This window comes from Vipera ursinii (assembly GCF_947247035.1).
Source record: "Vipera ursinii genome assembly, chromosome: Z".
Classification (NCBI taxonomy): domain Eukaryota; kingdom Metazoa; phylum Chordata; class Lepidosauria; order Squamata; family Viperidae; genus Vipera; species Vipera ursinii.
Window position 1 is genome coordinate 55,856,612 of NC_139517.1, and position 18,688 is coordinate 55,875,299.

Below are 18,688 nucleotides of genomic sequence, written 5' to 3' on the forward strand. Positions count from 1 at the left end.
CTTAACAATTTTACATGTTCCACTTTTGTTTTGGTGTAGATAAGGATATCATCAAGATACACTAGGACCCTTTTGTATAAGTGTTCACAGAGCACCTTGTTTATCAGCAGCATAAACACATCGGGTGCTCCTTGCAGGCCAAAGGAAGTACTTTGAATTGAAAACAGCCTAATGGGTAATTGAAAGCTATTTTCCATTCATCTTCTTTGATTCTGATGCGTAACCCACGAAGCGTCTGCCACTGGGTACCCCTTCCACATCACTAGGTACTGCACCCTTCCCCTCTGTACCCTTGATTTATTTATTTATTTATTTTATTTATTTTATTTAATTTCTATACCGCCCTTCTCCCAAAGGACTCAGGGCGGTGAACAGGGCAATAAATACTAAAATACAAAAATTAAAAAGAGATTAAACTATAATGCCCAATAAAACAGATAAATTACATAAAAACATGATAAAATCCCAAAGCCCATCAGACCAGGCTGGCTTGTTCAAAAAAATAGGTCTTTAGATCACGTTGGAAGGAGCGAAGGTCGGGGGCCATCCGGAGCTCAACCAGTAAACGGTTCCACAGATACAGCGCACCCACAGAGAACACCCTCCCCCTGGGGGCCATCAGTCGGCACTCTCTGACCGGTGGCACCCTGAGGAGGCCCTCTCTGTGGGAGCGCACTGGGCGGAGGGAAGTTGATGCCGGCAGCAGGTGCTCCCTAAGGTACTCCGGACCCATGCCATGTAGGGCTTTAAAGGTCATTACCAGGGACTTCCGGTAGCGCTGCCGCACCGAATGGTGGCGTTTTGAAGCCCCCCAATCCTGGGAAGTGTCAAAGTGCTCGGAGGCAGCGAAAATCAGCTATCCCGCGGTGCTGGAGCCTCTCCCTTGGGAGGAGAGGCGAGCTTGCCTGGGTAGAGGTAGAGCTCCCCTACGATTGTCTCAAATAGTTTGGGGGATAACAGGGTGAGCCCCCTCGGAGCCCAGGCTCTCTCCGCTCTCAGGACATTTTCGCTCCAAAAGGAGTGGAACCAGACGCGACAACTGCACCTGCTGCTTAGATGGCACTGTGAGTATTTTGTTTCTTTGAGAAGCAGGTAGAGCAAAGCAGGAAGATCTGAATTTTCAAGTTGGATTTTAACTTTAACTCAGATTCATTATCTTCTTCAAGTTTTAAGTATGAAATGGAGTAAATATGGCGCTGGAATGTTTCTTTCCTGTGTGAAGTGACTGCATTGGAAAACTGTTATATTTTGCTACATAGCAAGAGATACAATTTGCAACTGACTTTACCCAGTACTGGATTTTGTTTATTTGAAAGCTTGTTCCCTTTTTTCTTATTGAAGTTTAAGGAACTTTGGGAGAACTTTTATTTTTTCTTTCCTTTCCCTTCTTCCCCCCCCCTTTTTTTCTGAACTCTGATTCTGCTGGGTGAAAGAGGAAATTGAAACCTAAGAGATGGCTGCGAGACATGGGGGAGGGCCTCCAATTTCTAAGAATGTTATTTCTTCACCTTTACCACAAGCTGTAGTGCAGACTTCGATTAAACCTACAGTACAACCACCCTCCCCCCCACCTCCTGCATTTACACTGACAGACATTCAGCAAGTTGTGATGCAGTCAACACAAGTTTTGCAGCAGGAAATAAAGGAAACAAGGGAAGAATTTGTTAACCAAAACAACCAGATGAGGGAAGATATAGTGCTTGCACTCCAGGGTTTGGCTGCATATATAGAACGCCTGGATGTTCGTGTGGACTCAGTTATGGAGTATGTGGAGAATTTGGAAAATAAAATCATTGATGCTGAACAGAAGATTGATAGAGCAGAGGCTAAGATTGACAGAACAGAGGACGAAGTTATTATATCACAATATAAGAACATGGAGTTTGCATTGCATATCAGAGGCCTTAAAGAGAATCCTAAAGAAGATTTGGAATGGGAAGTAGCACAAGCAGTGGCTCCTGTTTTGAAATGTGAACGTGAAGAACTACTTAAAGAAATGGATAAGACATTTAGGGTTAACTCCTGGATTGCTAGGCAAAAAAATTTACCTAGAGATGTAGTGATTTATTTTTCCAGGTGGTCAACCAGAAATTTTATTATCCAGGCCTTTTTTCGGGAAAGATTTCAAATTGAAGGCCAAGACATTATAATTTTAAAGGAGATACCTCCAAAAATTCTTAGAAAAAGGAAAGATTTTGCCTTTCTGTCCGATGAGCTTAAGAAGCGACAAATCCAGTTCAGATGGGAAATACCTAATGGAATTGTGGTAAATTACGCAGGGACCAGATACAGATTGGATACAATTTTAAAAGCAAAAGATTTCTACACTAAGGTCCTGAAAGCAGGCTCACCACTGTCTCCTCGAATCAAAAGAACAGAAGCAAGACAAGAAGATAAACAATTGAGTGAAGGGGCAATGTCATTGCCTCTTGAGGAGATACGGCAGGTGGAGGTTATGGAGCAGAGTTTGGCATTAAAGGAAGACCCAAAAGAACAGAGAATGACAAGGGCTGCATATAAGCGTATGGAAAAAGAGCAAAAACAGAAGCCTGTATCTGGTCCAACTACGCAAGACACGGCTGTCTCAGAGCCTGTGGGAGGAACACGTCCGAAGAGAGCAACAGCTGATCTTCAGGCTATGTTCCAAAGGCTCATGGTCACCAGAGATGGTGAAGTTCCTGACATGGAATGTTAATGGCTTAAATTCACCACAGAAAAGAAAGTATCTTTTTATCTGAAACAACATAAAAATGATATTGTTTGCTTACAAGAGACACATATTGCATTAAAAGACCAAAAGTATCTGATTAACTCCCGATTGGGAACACATTTTGCATCTTTTGCTCCGGACAAGAAGGCTGGAGTGGTCATTTATTTAAGAAAAGATTTTTCGGCAAGATTGATTGAATCGGATAAACAAGGGAGATATGTTAGTATTGAATTAATATTACAAGGAAAGAAAATTCTTCTTATTGGATTATATGCTCCAAAATCAACAACAGCAAAAATTCTTTAAATTTTTACATCAGAGACTAATTGAATTGGATTATAAATCTGTTATCATGATGGGAGACTGGAATGGAGTTTTTGTCCCATCTGAAGACAAGAAGGGATCCTCCAAAAACTTTTTTAATTCGAAATTGCCTAAAGCTTTTTTTGATTTGAAGGAGGATCTGGAATTAAGAGATGTATGGCAGGAAAGGAATATGAGAGACAGAGATTTTACCTTTTTTTCGGATAGACATAAATCTTTCTCTAGGATTGATTTTATTTTGATTACTACTGATCTTTTTTCTTGGGTTAAGAATGTTAAGATTTTCCCTAGGACAATGTCTGATCATAGTCCTGTTGTTCTGTACCAGCCTGCTACCGGCCTTGCAGAAAAGGCAACCCCTTTACAGATGGCAAAAGGCTGGAATACGTCTGCCAAATTTATTACAAAAACAAACAAAACATGAAACAAGATACCGGAGCTTTGAAACACTATCTGAGCGGTTGCTTTCAGCAAACCAGCCCTCCCCCAAACATTCCCTTTATAAAGAGTTCAGGGCGTGGCCTCTCTTTGCCTCCTTCCGAGAAGTCCCACAGCCTTCCTCTGCTTGCTCCTACTTGACTGCCTCCTGTGTCGGGCGTCCTTGAACAGGGCCAGCTGTGGGTCATCTTCATCCACACTGTCAGGCTCACACAGCTGGGTCTCCACCAGGTAGGAGGGGCCTGGCTGGGGGCTCTGCGGAGCCTCAAAGCCATCATCAGCAAGTTCTTCAACACCCCCCTCCTCCCCCTCATCTGAGTCATCCGACCCAACTGCTGAACCCACAGGCTGTCCCTGAATCACAACACTATCCCGCACCGCAGGGCCCTTCCCCTGGGGCTGCCGATCCGGATGCGGTCGGGATGGGAATTGTTCATGAAAAGCAGTCACCAACGCAGGGGCATGAACGGCGGTCGCGTCTTCCCAGGTGAAGTCCTCTGGTCCGTAACCTTTCCATTCAATCAGGTACTGGAAATGACCTTTCAGCCAACGGGAATCCCTGATGCTGGCGACCTCGTACTCAGGGGTGCTGCCTCCATCATGAGGTCCTGATGGGGGAGGTTCCGCTCGGCGGAGTGGACAAGCCGGTTGCTCGGGGACCAACAGAGACCGATGAAAGACTGGGTGCACGCGCAGGGAACGTGGCAGAGTTAAGCTATAGGCGACCGGATTGATGACAGCCTCGACTGGGAACGGTCCTAAATATCGGTGATCTAACTTTCTCACCGGCCGTGTTGACGGTAGGTTCCTGGTGGACAACCAGACCCGATCCCCCACCGATAGTGGAGGCGTATCCCGTCTTGACCGATCAGCAAACCTTTTGTAATCGGCCTTGGCCTTCTCTAACTGACATCGCACCAATCGATGGATCGCCTGTAACTCTGGCATGAAGTCGTTCGCTGCCGGCTCCGGTGAGTCCACGGGAGAAAGGGGGAAAAACCGGGGGTGATAACCCACATTGGCCAAGAACGGTGTCATCTGTGTGGAGGTGTGCTGCGAATTATTAAATGCAAACTCAGCTATGGCCAGATAGTCCACCCAATTGTTTTGCTGCAGATTGACGTAGCAGCGCAGATATTGTTCCAGGATACCGATGACCTTCTCGGTTCCCCCGTCAGTTTGAGGATGATGCGCGGACGAGAGGCAAATCTTGATATCCAACACATGCATCAACTCCTGCCAGAAGCGGGCTGTAAACTGGGCCCCCCTATCAGAGACGACTCTATCAGTGAGGCCGTGCAGCCAAAACACCTGCTGAATGAACATACGACTAGTGGCGCGGGCTGACGGTAAGCCGCGACAGGGGATGAAGTGCGCCATCTTGGTCAGCATGTCCACCACCACATACACTGTCGTAAAACCAGAGGATGGGGGTAAATCCGTCAGAAAGTCCATGGACACAGCACCCCAGGGTCTTTTGGGTGTTGGCAAGGGCTGCAGTAGTCCAGGCGGGGCCCCTGTCGCTAACTTGGCCTGCCTGCATGGGATGCAGGAGGTGACATAGGACTGGACGTCGTGTTGGACTCGGAGCCACCAGAAGGTACGGGAGACCAGGTTCAGGGTCTTGAACAGGCCAAAATGCCCTGCTGCCGGGTTATCGTGACACTGGCTGAGGATGAGTCCCCTGAGTGGCCCTCCCGGAACATAGAGCCGGTCACGATAATACAAGAGTCCATCCGTGACCGTCCAAGGAGAATCTGGCCCCACCTCCTCCTTCCGCTGAGCCACCCACACCTCCTGCTGCTGTGCCTCCCGGATCCGAGCCTGTATATCAACCGGCTCCCGTACCGCAGCAAATGACTCGACGGGGATCACTGTCCTGGGCAGAAGCTTGTCTTCCACTCGGGAATATTCGGGCTTCCTGGACAGAGCATCCGCTCTTTGATTGTGCCCGCTAGGTATGTACCGAACCCGGAAGTCAAACCTCGCAAAGAAAAGAGACCACCGGATCTGGCATTGGTTCAAATTCCGAGCGGTCTGCAGGCTTTCCAGATTCTTATGGTCCGTCCGGACCTCAATTTGATGCCGCGCTCCCTCCAGATGATGCTTCCAGGTCTCGAACGCCGCTTTGATGTCCAGCAGCTCCTTCTCCCAGATTGTATAATTGCGCTCCGAAGGGTTCAGTTTTCGAGAATGATACGCGCAAGGGGGTACCGCTGGGCGTCGTTGCCTGGAGTAACACTGCCCCAATGGCAATGTCGGAGGCATCCGCCTCCACAACAAATGGCCGTTGCGGGTCAGGATGCTTCAAGATGGGCTCCTTCATGAAGGCTTCCTTCAAAGTCTGGAAAGCCTGTTGTTCTGGTGCGCTCCACTGGAACCGAGTCTTCTTCTGCAGGAGCCGGGTGAGGGGGGCTGTCAAGGCAGCAAACCCAGGGATGAAAGTTCGGTAATAGTTGGCAAATCCAAGAAGTCGCTGAACATCCTTCACGTGACGCGGGGGTTGCCAACTCTGCAAAGACTCAACCTTACTCGGCTCCATGGCGATGCCCTCAGGAGAAATGCGGTGACCCAGGAAATCGATGGTCACCCGGTAGAACTGGCACTTCTCCAACTTGGCAAACAGCCGATGTTCTCGGAGTCGCTGCAGGACCTGATGGAGATGCTGATGGTGCACCTCACGCGACGGGGTGTAGATCAGGATGTCGTCCAAGTAGATCACGACAAACTGATCCAACAAATCCCGGAAAATGTCATTCATGAAATGCTGAAACACAGCGGGGGCGTTGGTCAGGCCAAATGGCATCACCGTGTACTCAAAATGTCCATAGCGAGTACCAAACGCCGTCTTCCACTCATCACCTGGCCGAACCCTGACGAGGTTGTAAGCTCCACGCAGGTCCGTGAAGATCTTAGCCTCCCGGAGTCGGTCCAAGAGTTCGGGGATGAGGGGCAGCGGGTAACGGTTGCGCACCGTCATGGCGTTGAGTTTTCTGTAATCACAGCAAAGCCGTAATTCGCCTGACTTCTTTTTGACGAAGAGCACGGGTGCAGACACTGGCGAGGACGAGGGCCGGATGAAACCGCGAGCCAAATTCTTCTCCAGAAAGTCCCGCAATGCAGCCAACTTGGGGTCTGACATGGAGTACAAACGCCCCACTGGGAGAGGCGCATCAGGGACTAAATCAATGGGGCAGTCATAGGGCCTGTGCGGGGGTAATTGATCCGCCTCTGTCTCGCTGAACACATCAGCAAAGTCGGACAGTTCGGGAGGCAAGGAAACCCCTGGGAAACCCTCCACCTGGCCGGCACAAATATGGCGGGAGTGGTCCACGCATTGCAAGCTTGGGAAGGTGACCAAGTTCTGTGACCAATAGATCTGTGGGTCATGCGCCCGGAGCCACGCCAGTCCCAAAACCACGGGGAAGTGCAGGTCTGAGGTGATATAGAACTGGATGGCCTCCACATAGGAACTGATGGCCATACATAATGGTTGTGTGGCGGCCGTAATAGGCCCAGACAGGAGCACTCAACCATCGATAGTCTCCACTAACATGGGCAGATCCACCGGGCACTGGGGAACAGCCCATTTGGCCACAAATGCTGAGTCAATAAAATTTGTGGTGGCCCCAAAGTCAATTAAGGCATGGACTGGAATCCCCTCTGGCTTGCCAGGAAGGATCAGACGTGCCTCCAATATTAGATGCCGTGGAGGTCCACAGGCAGCATCGGAAAGACGTCGCTCAGTGTTGTGGGACGCCCGATCTATCACACCGTCTAGATCGGGCTCGGGGCGTTTCCCGACAGAAAAGTAGGGGACTTTCTCGGGGCAGACTCGATCACTGATGCCCGCTGTCGCTTCTTTGGGCAAAAAGCAGCCAAATGTCCAGGGTCCCCACAGTAAAAACACAACCCCCCCGATCATCGTCTGTTCATTTCAGTCACCGATAGACGAGACCTGGTGGCACCCAGCTCCATTGGCTCCTCCCTTTGAACTGGGGGCTCACACACAACAGGGGCGGCAGGGGTCTGTGGGGTGGCACAGCGACTCCTTCGCTGCTGCAACCGAGCATCGATCCGCAGGCAGAGATGGATCAGCCCATTCAGGTCTGAGGGAATATCCACACGGGCTAGCTCATCCAACATCTCCTCCGACAATCCATCCTGGAAGGCATCCACGAGCGCAGCCTCATTCCAGGCGGAATCCTGGCTAAGCAGCCGGAAATCGCTGATATAGCCCTGTAGGGGGCGTTGACCCTGCCTCAGAGCTTTCAGTCGTCGAGTAGCAGTCTGCGTCTTAATAGGGTCCTCATATATCAGACGCATATGATCACAAAACCCCACAAAGTTGTCCAACAATGGGCTAGGTTGAGCCAGCAGAGGCGTGCCCCAACGAGCTGCATCACCCGAAAGAAGGCTTAACACAAACCCCACCTTATCCCGGTCAGTGGGGAAATCAGCTGCTCTCACGCTGATAAAGAGCTGGCATTGTCCCAGGAAAGCAGGAAACAGTTCTGGAGTGCCTGTAAATTTATCCGGCATTGCAACTTGGCATTTTCTCCTGGGTGGGGGTGATGGTGGAGGTGCAGCATGAACCTGAGCTTGCAGTTGAGCCACCTGAGCTGCCAGCAAAGTGAGTTGCTGGGTGAGCTGGGCCTTCTCAGCATGTAGCTGCTCCATATTATTAGTAAGGGGTGGGAGGCTGAAAGCAAACTGTTCTGTACCAGCCTGCTACCGGCCTTGCAGAAAAGGCAACCCCTTTATAGACGGCAAAAGGCTGGAATACGTCTGCCAAATTTATTACAAAAACAAACAAAACATGAAACAAGATACCGGAGCTTTGAAACACTATCTGAGCGGTTGCTTTCAGCAAACCAGCCCTCCCCCAAACATTCCCTTTATAAAGAGTTCAGGGCGTGGCCTCTCTTTGCCTCCTTCCGAGAAGTCCCACAGCCTTCCTCTGCTTGCTCCTACTTGACTGCCTCCTGCGTCGGGCGTCCTTGAACAGGGCCAGCTGTGGGTCATCTTCATCCACACTGTCAGGCTCACACAGCTGGGTCTCCACCAGGTAGGAGGGGCCTGGCTGGGGGCTCTGCGGAGCCTCAAAGCCATCATCAGCAAGTTCTTCAACATCCCCCTCCTCCCCCTCATCTGAGTCATCCGACCCAACTGCCGAACCCACAGGCTGACCCTGAATCACAACACCTGTTTGGTTGGAGTTTTTTTTGCTGAAGATGGTAGTAGAAGATCCTGGAGGCTGAATGAGAATTTATTTACAAATGAGTTGTTCTTGCAGAAATGTAGAGAATATATGAAAGAATTTTTTGTTACAAATATGCATAAAGGTACATCTATGGAAATGGTTTGGGATGCTAGTAAAGCTTATATGAGAGGGGTTTTGATTTACATGAACAAAGCCTACAGGCATAAGCAAACGCAAAAATGTTTAGATCTTGAGGAAGAGATTAAATCTAAGGAGAAAAAGCTTATTTTGAATCCATTGGGTAATTATTTAAGGATTTCAATACACTTATTGAAAGAATAATTTAACATGCTACTGGCTGATCAAGTAGCAAATAATTTGCCCTATGCTAAACATAATACTTTTTGTAATGCTAATAAGCCTGGTAGATTGTTGGCTTACCAATTAAGGAAGAAACAGAAATAACGTACTGTAGATAAAATAGAATATAAAGGAAAAGAAGTCTACCAACAAAATTTGATTAAGAGGAGTTTTTTAGATTTTTACTCGAAATTATATTCTAAAGAAAATATACAAGCTTTAGATATAGACAAGTACTTACAGGGAGCTCATTTTCCGAGACTCTCAAAAGAACAACAACTTGAGATGAATTGCCCAATTACATCAGAAGAAATTTCTTTAGCTATTAAACAGTTGAAATTGGGCAAGGCTCCGGGAACAGATGGATTAACAGCAATTTACTATAAAATGTTGTTGGTCGAAATGATTGAACCCTTAAAGATTTTGTTTAATGAAATTCAGACTGGAGGTGCAGTTCCTCCATCATGGAGGACAGCTTTTGTATCATTGATTCCAAAGAAGGATCAAGACCTTACTCAACCTAAAAATTATAGACCTATATCGCTTTTGAATACAGATTATAAGATTTTTGCTAAAATATTGGCTAATAGATTAATACAAGTTTTGAAACAAATGATTCATAGTGATCAATCGGGATTTATATCTGGGAGGTATATGAAATATAATGTAAAACAAATTGTAAACTTGCTTGAATATTTGGATAAGAACAACCAAGTCTCCGCAGCATTGATATTTTTGGATGCAGAGAAAGCCTTTGACCAATTGAATTGGCAATTTTTATTGAGAGTTGTTGAGGAGATGAATTTTGGAGAAGGTTTTTTACATACTATTAAAGCTATATATCAACAATAAACTGCACAAATTATAGTTAATGGGGGGCTAACAGAGACCTTTAAAATTGAAAAAGGTACAAGACAGGGATGCCCCCTATCACCATTATTGTTTGTTTTAACATTAGAGATTTTATTAATTAAAATTCAAGAGTCTTCTATGATAAAGGAAATTAAAATAAAACAGAATGATTATAGATTGAGAGCTTTTGCTGATGACTTGGTTGTGGCAGTATCTCAACCGTTACAGTCGGTTATAGATTTGATGGAAATTATAACTCAGTATGGTAAGGTTTCTGGGTTCAAGGTGAATAGTAATAAGACTAAGATATTATCTAAGAATTTATCTATGAGTGAAAGGGATATGTTATCTAAATTAACAGGTTTTGAAATAGTGAAAAAGGTTAAATATTTAGGAGTATATATTGCAGCTTCAAATGTAAAATTGTATAAGAATAATTATGAAACACTATGGTTGAAGGTACAAAGGGATTTAAATAATTGGAAAAAAATACAATTATCTTTATTGGGAAGAATTGCAGTTGTTAAACTGAATGTTCTGCCAAAGTTTCTCTTTTTGTTTCAAATGATACCTATATTGAAAAAGGATGCCAACCTTGATCAATGGCAGAAGGGTATTAATAAATTTATTTGGGTGGGGAAACAACCAAGAGTTAAATTTAAAATTTTACAAGATGTTAGGGAAAGAGGGGGACTTAAGGCGCCGAATTTGAAATTGTATTATGATGCGGTTGCCTTGACGTGGGTTAGTGATTGGCTTAATTTAACTAATAAGAGAATACTTCATGTTGAGGGATGGGATTTGGTATATGGATGGCATGCATAATTGCTTTATGATAAGAAGGTGGACAGGGCTTTTAAATCCCATATTCTTAGAAGTGCTTTATTGCGTGTCTGGAAAAAAGTATTATTATAAGTTAAATTATAAATTACCGATTTGGGGAATTCCTGGACACGCGATAGAGGGCGTATCTATGGGAGTGAGTTTGGATATGGTTTCTTATAAGGAATTACTTAGATTGGAAGGGAATGATTGGCAACTTAAACCAGTAGAGGAGTTAAGACAAGAAAACATAAGTTACTCTTGGTTTCAATATACCCAATTGAAAGCTAGGTGGAAGTTAGATCAAAAGGTTGGCATCACAATTACAGATCCAAATTTAGTAAAACAAATTAGAGACTTAAATTGTGCATATATAAAGAGGATATATAATGCTTTAATTGAATTGGATTCGGAAACGGAATTAGTTAAAGATTATATGATAAAGTGGGCACAAAATATTCAGGAACCAATTTCGCTGGACAGTTGGGAGATAATTTGGGTCAGAAATGTTAAATTTACTCAGGCTCAAAACTTAAGAGAAAATTTTTATAAAATGTTTTATAGATGGCATCTGGATCCCAAGAAGTTGTCTAACATGTATCCTAACTTACAGTCTAAATGTTGGAGATGTGGTAGTTTAGAAGCCACCTATTTTCATATGTGGTGGACTTGTAGAAATATAAAAGCTTTTTGGATTAAAATTTGGTGGAACATTCAAAAGACTTTTAAGAGAAAGATAAAGTTTTCTCCGCAATTGTTTTTATTGGGTATTGTTGTAGATTGCGATGTTAAAGAAACCCATCTGATGTTGAATATGATAACAGCAGCACGGTTACTGGTGGGACAATATTGGAAGGATAGTTTGCCTACTATAGAAGAATGGGTGTTTAAAGTTTCGAATCTTGCAGAAATGTCTAAGATTTCTGCTTACTTGAAAGATCATTCACAGGAAAGATATATTTCAGTTTGGAGGAGATGGATAGATTATATTCAGAATAAATATGGGACTAAAAAGTTCCATTTAGCTTATGAGTAGATTTTAGAGGGATATTGTTATCGAACTTAGTGTTGGTACTTTGTATCTATGTTAAAGGGGAGTTAAAGCACATTATGAATTTGGTTAATTGTATATTATGCATAATTTTTATTTAGAATATGATTATTATAACTATAATCCTGTATTTAGCTCTGGGAAGTGGGGGGGGGAGTGGGCGGGTTTGGGGTGGGGGGGATTTGGGGATATATTGTAAAATCTTGTTTTTGTAAAACTCTTTAATAAAAAAAAGGTCATTACCAGCACCTTGAATCTCACCCGGAAGACAACTGGAAGCCAATGCAGCTCACGGAGTAGAGGTGTAACATGGGAGTATCGGGAGACCCCCAACACGACTCTCGCGGCTGCATTCTGCACCAGTTGGAGCCTCCGAGTGGTCCTCAAGGGCAGCCCCATGTAGAGAGCGTTGCAGTAGTCTAACCGATAGGTCACGAGCGCATGAGTGACTGTATGCAAGGCATCCCGGTCTAGATAGGGCTGCAACTGGCGTACCAGACGAACCTGGGCAAAGGCCCCCTTAGTCACAGTTACTATATGATCTTCTAAAGAAAGCTGTGAGTCTAGGAGGACTCCCAAGTTGCGGGCCCTATCTACGGGGGGTAATAACTCACCCCCCATAGTAAGAGATGGAATAATCTGAATTTCCCAAGATGCCGGCACGTACAGCCACTCAGTCTTGTCAGGGTTGAGCCGAAGCCTGTTCCTCCCCATCCAGACCTGAACTGCCTCCAGGCAACAGGACATCACGTCAAGGGCATCACTGGGGTGGTTTGGGGTCAAAATAAAAAACTGGGTATCATCAGCATACTGATGATACCCAACTCCAAAACCACAAATGATCTCACCCAGAGGCTTCATGTAGATGTTGAACAGGAGAGGCGAGAGGACCAACCCCTGAGGAACTCTGCAAACGAGAGGCTTCGAGGTCGACCTCTGTCCCCCTGCCAACACCGACTGCGAACGTCCCAGGAGGTAGGAGGAGAACCACTGAAGAACCGTGCCTCCCACTCCCAATCCCCTGAGACACCGCAGCAAGATACCATGGTTGATGGTATCAAAAGCCGCTGAGAGGTCTAATAGGACTAGGACAGAGGAACATCCCGTCCCATGCCCTCCAGAGATCATTCACCAGAGCGACCAATGCAGTCTCCGCGCTGTACCCAGGCCTGAAACCCGATTGGTATGGGTCTAGATAATCAGCTTCATCCAGGACCAAAGGGAGCTGATGTGCCACCACGCTCTCAACAACCTTCGTAAGAAAGCGAAGGTTGGAGACCGGACGAAAGTTGTTTAATACAGCTGGGTCCAAGGCAGGCTTCTTGAGGAGAGGTCTCACCACCGCCTCCTTCAAGGCGGCGGGGAAACTACCCTCTCAAAGATGCAGATATCACCGCCTGGAGCCAGCCTCGTGTCCCTTCCCGAGCTGCATAAACCAGCCAGGAAGGGCACGGGTCCAATAAACACGTGGTGGAGCTTAGCTTCGCCATAATCCTGTCCATTTGAAAATCCCTTGTATTTCATAGTGGTTGCCGTGCACCGGACCAGGTACCCCTCTGCCAGTAACTCCAGGTAGCGCTCGAGTCGGCTTTAGCAAGGTACTATGAAAAACCGGGTGGACCCTCCCCAGGAATTTTGGCAGGTGAAGTTTCACTATTACAGGGTTGATCACCTGAATTACCTGGAACAGGCCTATGTATTTTGGACCTAGTTTTCTACTGAGTATCTGGAGTCGTAAATATTTAGTAGACAGATAAACCCAGTCCCCCAGCTTGGGGGTCGCAAACAGCTCCCGCTTTCTGTCTGCCTGCTCTTTGGTTCTAGCTGCAGCCTTTACCAGTGCCTCCTTGGCTGCCTTCCAAACCGCCTCTATCTGTTCCATCCAGTCCCTGGAACCACAGGGAGGGGACGTTCCCTGAGTCACATTCGGGGATGGGTACAAGTTCATAACCCGACACCACCTGGAAGGGGGTAAAACCCGTGCTACTGTGGACAGCCTTGTTATGCGCCACCTCCGCAAATGCTAACAGGTCCACCCAGTTCGTTTGCTGATACGTCACGTAACACCGCAGGAATCGGTCCACTGTGATGTTAGCTCGCTTTGCCGCCCCATTGGTGCACGGGTGGTATCCCTAACTTAGGCCTTGGGTTGAACCAATGTATCTGATGAACTCTCTCCAAAACCGTGCTGTGAACTGCACCCCGCGGTCAGAGATTATATGCCATGGCACCCCGTGTAGATGGTAGATGTGAGAAATGAACAACCAGGCCAACCGTCTGGCCGATGGCAGTCCTTTGCATGGGATGAAGTGTGCCTGTTTTGAAAACAGGTCTACAACGGTCCAGATAACGTTGTAGCCACTGCTCTCTGGCGGTTGCACAACAAAGTCCATAGCTATAACCTGCCAAGGCCGAACGGGATCAGACACCAGCTGCAGAAGTCCCAACAGTTTCCCAGTACGGGGTTTAGCTGTCGCGCACACATGGCAGTCTCGCACATACTGCTTGACCTCTGCCTTCATGAACGGCCACCAGAACTGCTAGCGCGCTAGGTGCAGGGTCCTCAGAAAGCCGAAGTGCCCGGCCTGTTTGGCGTCATGGCACCGTTATAAGACTGTAGGACAGAGCGCCAGTGGTACATACAGTCTGTCCCCATGCCAGGTCAAACCATCCCATAGAGTGAGAAGGTGTGGATGCTCCTTTAGCCAGGCATCGTCTTTGAGTGCCTCACATAGGGCATGGGACAGATCATCCATCACTCCGCATGCCACATCCCTAACCTCCCGCGACCCATAGGGAGGTATGAGTGCCTGTACCACCTCTTCCCTATTGTTGTATTGATGCAAGCGCGATAATGCATCAGTGAGAAAGTTCTTTACCCCCGGGATGTATTTCAAGGTAAAATTAAAGCGCCGGAAATGAAGAGCCCACCGGACGTGTTTGGGCACCAGCCTCCTTGGCGATTGTAGGGCCTCCAAGTTTTTGTGGTCTGTCCACACCTCGAAGGGGTGGGTCGCCCCATCCAGGAGATGGCGCCATGTCTCTAGGGCCGAGCGGACTGCGAATGCTTCCTTCTCCCATATTGCCCATGCATGCTCAGTGGCCATCAGTTTCTTGGAGGAGTAAGCACACGGTTGGAGGGCTCCATCAGCATTCTGCTGAAGCACAACAGTCCCCACCGCAAAGTCGCTGGCATCCACCTGGACTACAAATAGTACGTCTGGGTTGGGGTGCAACAGCACAGGTTCTCTGGCAAACAGGGCTTTAAGGGACTTGAACGCCTGCTGACACTGTGGTCCATGCCAACTTTAGTCTGCGACGCGGTTTTTCTCCAGACTGCCATGTACGCAGTAGGTCCATTAACGGCAGAGCCATTGCAGCAAAGGCTGGGATAAATTGTCGATAGAAATTGGCAAAGCCCAGGAAACTTTGCAATTGTTGACAAGTCCGGGGTGCCTGTCACTGCTGCACAGCCTCTACTTTCTGGGGATCCATCTCCAACCCAGCCGCCAATATTCTATACCCCAGGTAGTCTAGATGGGATTTATGGAACTCACATTTTGTGAGCTTCACATATAGGCAAGCAGCCAACAATTTCTTCAAGACCTGCCGAACCAGGGCAACATGTTCCTCCATAGTGTCGGTGTAGATTAATATGTCGTCAAGATAGACAAGAACCCCTCAGTACAGGTGTTTATGCAGCACCTGGTCAATGAGCTGCATGAAGACCGCTGGAGCCCCCTGGAGGCCGAACGGCATCACCCAAAACTGGTAACTGCCCAGCGGGCAATTGAATGCTGTCTTCCATTCGTCCCCAGCCTTGACACGCACCCGGTAGTACGCTTCACGTAGGTCTAATCGTGTAAACACTTGGCCTTTCGCTAGGTGCGCCAGTAGGTCCTTCATCAGGGGAAGAGGGTAGAGATGTTCGACAGAAACCACATTGACACCACGGAAGTCCACGCACAATCGGAGCGTACCATCCTTTTTCTCCCGGAACAAGATGGGTGCCGCTATTCTGGACCGGGCGGATTGAATGAATCCCCTCGCTAGGTTCTTGTCAATGTACCGCCTTAGTTCATGCATTTTACGTGATGTCAGGGTGTACATGCAAGGTTTTGGCAGTTTGACTCCTGGCTCCAGCTCGATGGCACAGTCTGTTGGCTGGTGCGGTGGTAGGACATCACACTCCTGTTCGTCAAAGACTTCGGCCAAGTCAGAGTATGCCCGTGGCACCTGGGCTTCTGCCTCCACCCCACGGGCCTTTTCCTCCACAAGCAGGCCACCCAGTCCCACAAAAGCGAGGCTCAGAGGTTGCGGCCCCATTCTAATGCGAAGATGCCGACACCCCCCTTCCCACCATATCGTGGGGCCCCACTTGTCCAACCAGGTGAGCCCCAAGATCACCTCAGTCATGGAGGGGACTACAATAAAATGCAACACCTCCCAATGGGTCCCCATTTCCAGGCGTACGGGGTCTGTCCCGTGGGTCACGGGTGCCCCCCCAAGAAGGGACCCATCCACTTGTTGGAATCGGAGAGGAGTTACCAGCCGCTTCAACCCGATGCCTACGTCAGAAACCACTGCCTGGCTGATAAGGCAGTGGGTACTACCTGAATCAATCAGTGTGTGATACTTCCTCCTCTGACCTGTCTGGGGGCTTACAATCACCACTGGGACCGCAAAGGGGCTTACTGGTGCGCTCACCATAGGATCGTCCTCTTGCTCCTCTGTACTGTCATACGGCTCGGGTGCAACAGCAACTGGTGTTTCCGCCCTTGGCTGCGGCGTTGTCTTGGGTGTGATGCCCAGCAGCTGGTGCGCGGCCCGTGACCGCTCCACGGTTTTCCTGGCCATGGCACCACATACGGGCATGGCAGCTGGATCTGCATGGGGTGTTGGGAGCGGGCATTCAGCAGCACGATGTCCCAGCTGATCACACCGGAAACACCGGATTGCATGCCGAAGTGGTGGTACGGGTGGATCCTGCACTCCTGTAGGCCGATGTCTAGCTCCACCGCGACCCAGAACCACTCCAGTAGCTTGTGTGAGACACCACGGACAACACACGCCCTACACAGGGCCCCATCAAGTCCCGCCCGGAAGTGGTGTAAGAGTAAGCCCTCTGGCCACGATCGTAGTTTGTGGGCCACCCACCAGAACTCACTGACATACTTGAACATGGGCCTACCTTGTTGTCGTAGGCCCAGCACCTCAGCTTCGGCCCTATGTGTGCGGGCCACATCCTCAAACTGCAACCACAGTGCTTCCAAGAAAAGGCTGACATCAGCCAGCTCCCCGGCGTGTTCGCTGTACAGGTCAGCAGCCCAAGCCACAGCCTCTCCCTGGAGACTCGTGGTGACTGCTACCACCATGGGCCACTGGTAGGGTAGGCCATGCCATACTGATCCAAGTGGTTTATGGTATGGCTCAGGAACATGGCCAGATGGTCGGGATGTCCATCATATGACACCGGCAAGGGTGGTGGGCCCCAAACCACACCCAGACCCCAGGGCCCCCGCTGAGGCCTGGGCTCTCTCACAGCCGGCACCTGTTGTTGCCTGGCTGTTTGCCAGGTGGAACCACCATCCGTCGCCACCCACGCGTCTGGTCCCCTCTGCCCCGCCGTGGCGGCGGGAGCCTGTGCAGATGAACCAGGCTGCGAAGCCGTATGCTGGCCCAGCAGGCCTCGGAACCTTGGGCTGACCAAACGGAACCCAGGTGGACCTGAGTGCACCGGCAACATCCCCTCCTGTGACCATCGTCTTGCCTCATGGTCTGGTGCAGTGGGCAACCAGGGTGCTGGCTCTTGGCAACTAAATTCCCCAAACCGGTCCCGCAGTATGTCCAGTGTGTGGCCACCTGGTGCCATGGAGTAGCTCCATTCCTCCCCGTCCTCATTGGTCAACCGTCGCTCCCTCCATGCCAACACCGGGCCCCTCAATCGTGTTGGCTGCCCATGGGCGAGGTCCATACGGTCAAGGGCAGTGCTAAACCACCATTCCCTGCTCTCGGCCTGGGGCCCCGCTTCCTGGGTTCCACCTCCAATGGATGGTGGAGGAGGGTACCGCACTTTTGGCCTCACCACAGGCTAGGCCTCCTCCACTCCTCCTGGGTTCCGTGGTGCTGCAGCAGCCCCGGCAGGCTCTTCCTCCACAGCCACCGGAACAAGCCCCTGCGGTTCCTCTGCCATGCCGCCCAACTGACGGAAAGGGGGTAATGACAAAAAGGAAACCAGGGGTAAAGGAACAACGCTGACCTACTGTCACAATGCGTCCCCGACAAAAACCACAAACAGCCGTAGGTACGAGTGACATTTATTTCCACACAACGAAAGAGGAACAAAGTCAGCGTTGGCAGCACTCCGCTCCAATGCTCTTTTAACACTAATTTTCCCCAGAGGCCCCACCCCACTGGTGTAAGCCAACATCCATCCGCATGCTGATAAGTACCCCACCCCCTCCGCCCATGCGTGTGTGCCCCGGACTGCGTGCTCGCCCACCGTAAGGTAAGCCCGCCAAACATCCCCCACCTCACCCCCCAACATCCCAGCCATACACACTCTGCCCGCAGCATACACCCCCCACCTCAGGGCCACTCTCTTGAGTCCGGCTAGCCCCTGCTCTGCACCCCCAGTCCGGACCAGCAGGGAGTCATCCCCCGATGTCTTTGCTACTGGTTTGGTCACCCCCGGTCCGCCAGGTGCTCGGTGTTGTGGTCCACCTGCACCCACTGTTAGCCCGTCGCCATGGCCCAGTCCAGAGGCCCCAACACTCACAGCACCAACTGGTCGCTCGGAGAAGCCCGCTGCAAGGCCCTGCGGGCCCATGGCAGCCAGTTCTGTGGCCTTGCACCGCGTCGGCTCGACGGAGGACAGCTGGGTGCCTGGAAGGCCTACCGGAAGGCACGACTGTGCAGGCAAGACTCT

At 49.0% G+C, this 18,688-nt stretch overlaps 1 protein-coding gene across 4 annotated transcripts in view; it reads right to left on the reverse strand.

The window, feature by feature from the left end:
• PDCD6 (programmed cell death 6) overlaps positions 1-18,688 on the reverse strand; it is an 83,835-nt gene that overhangs the window by 16,522 nt on the left and 48,625 nt on the right. The window lies entirely within an intron of this gene.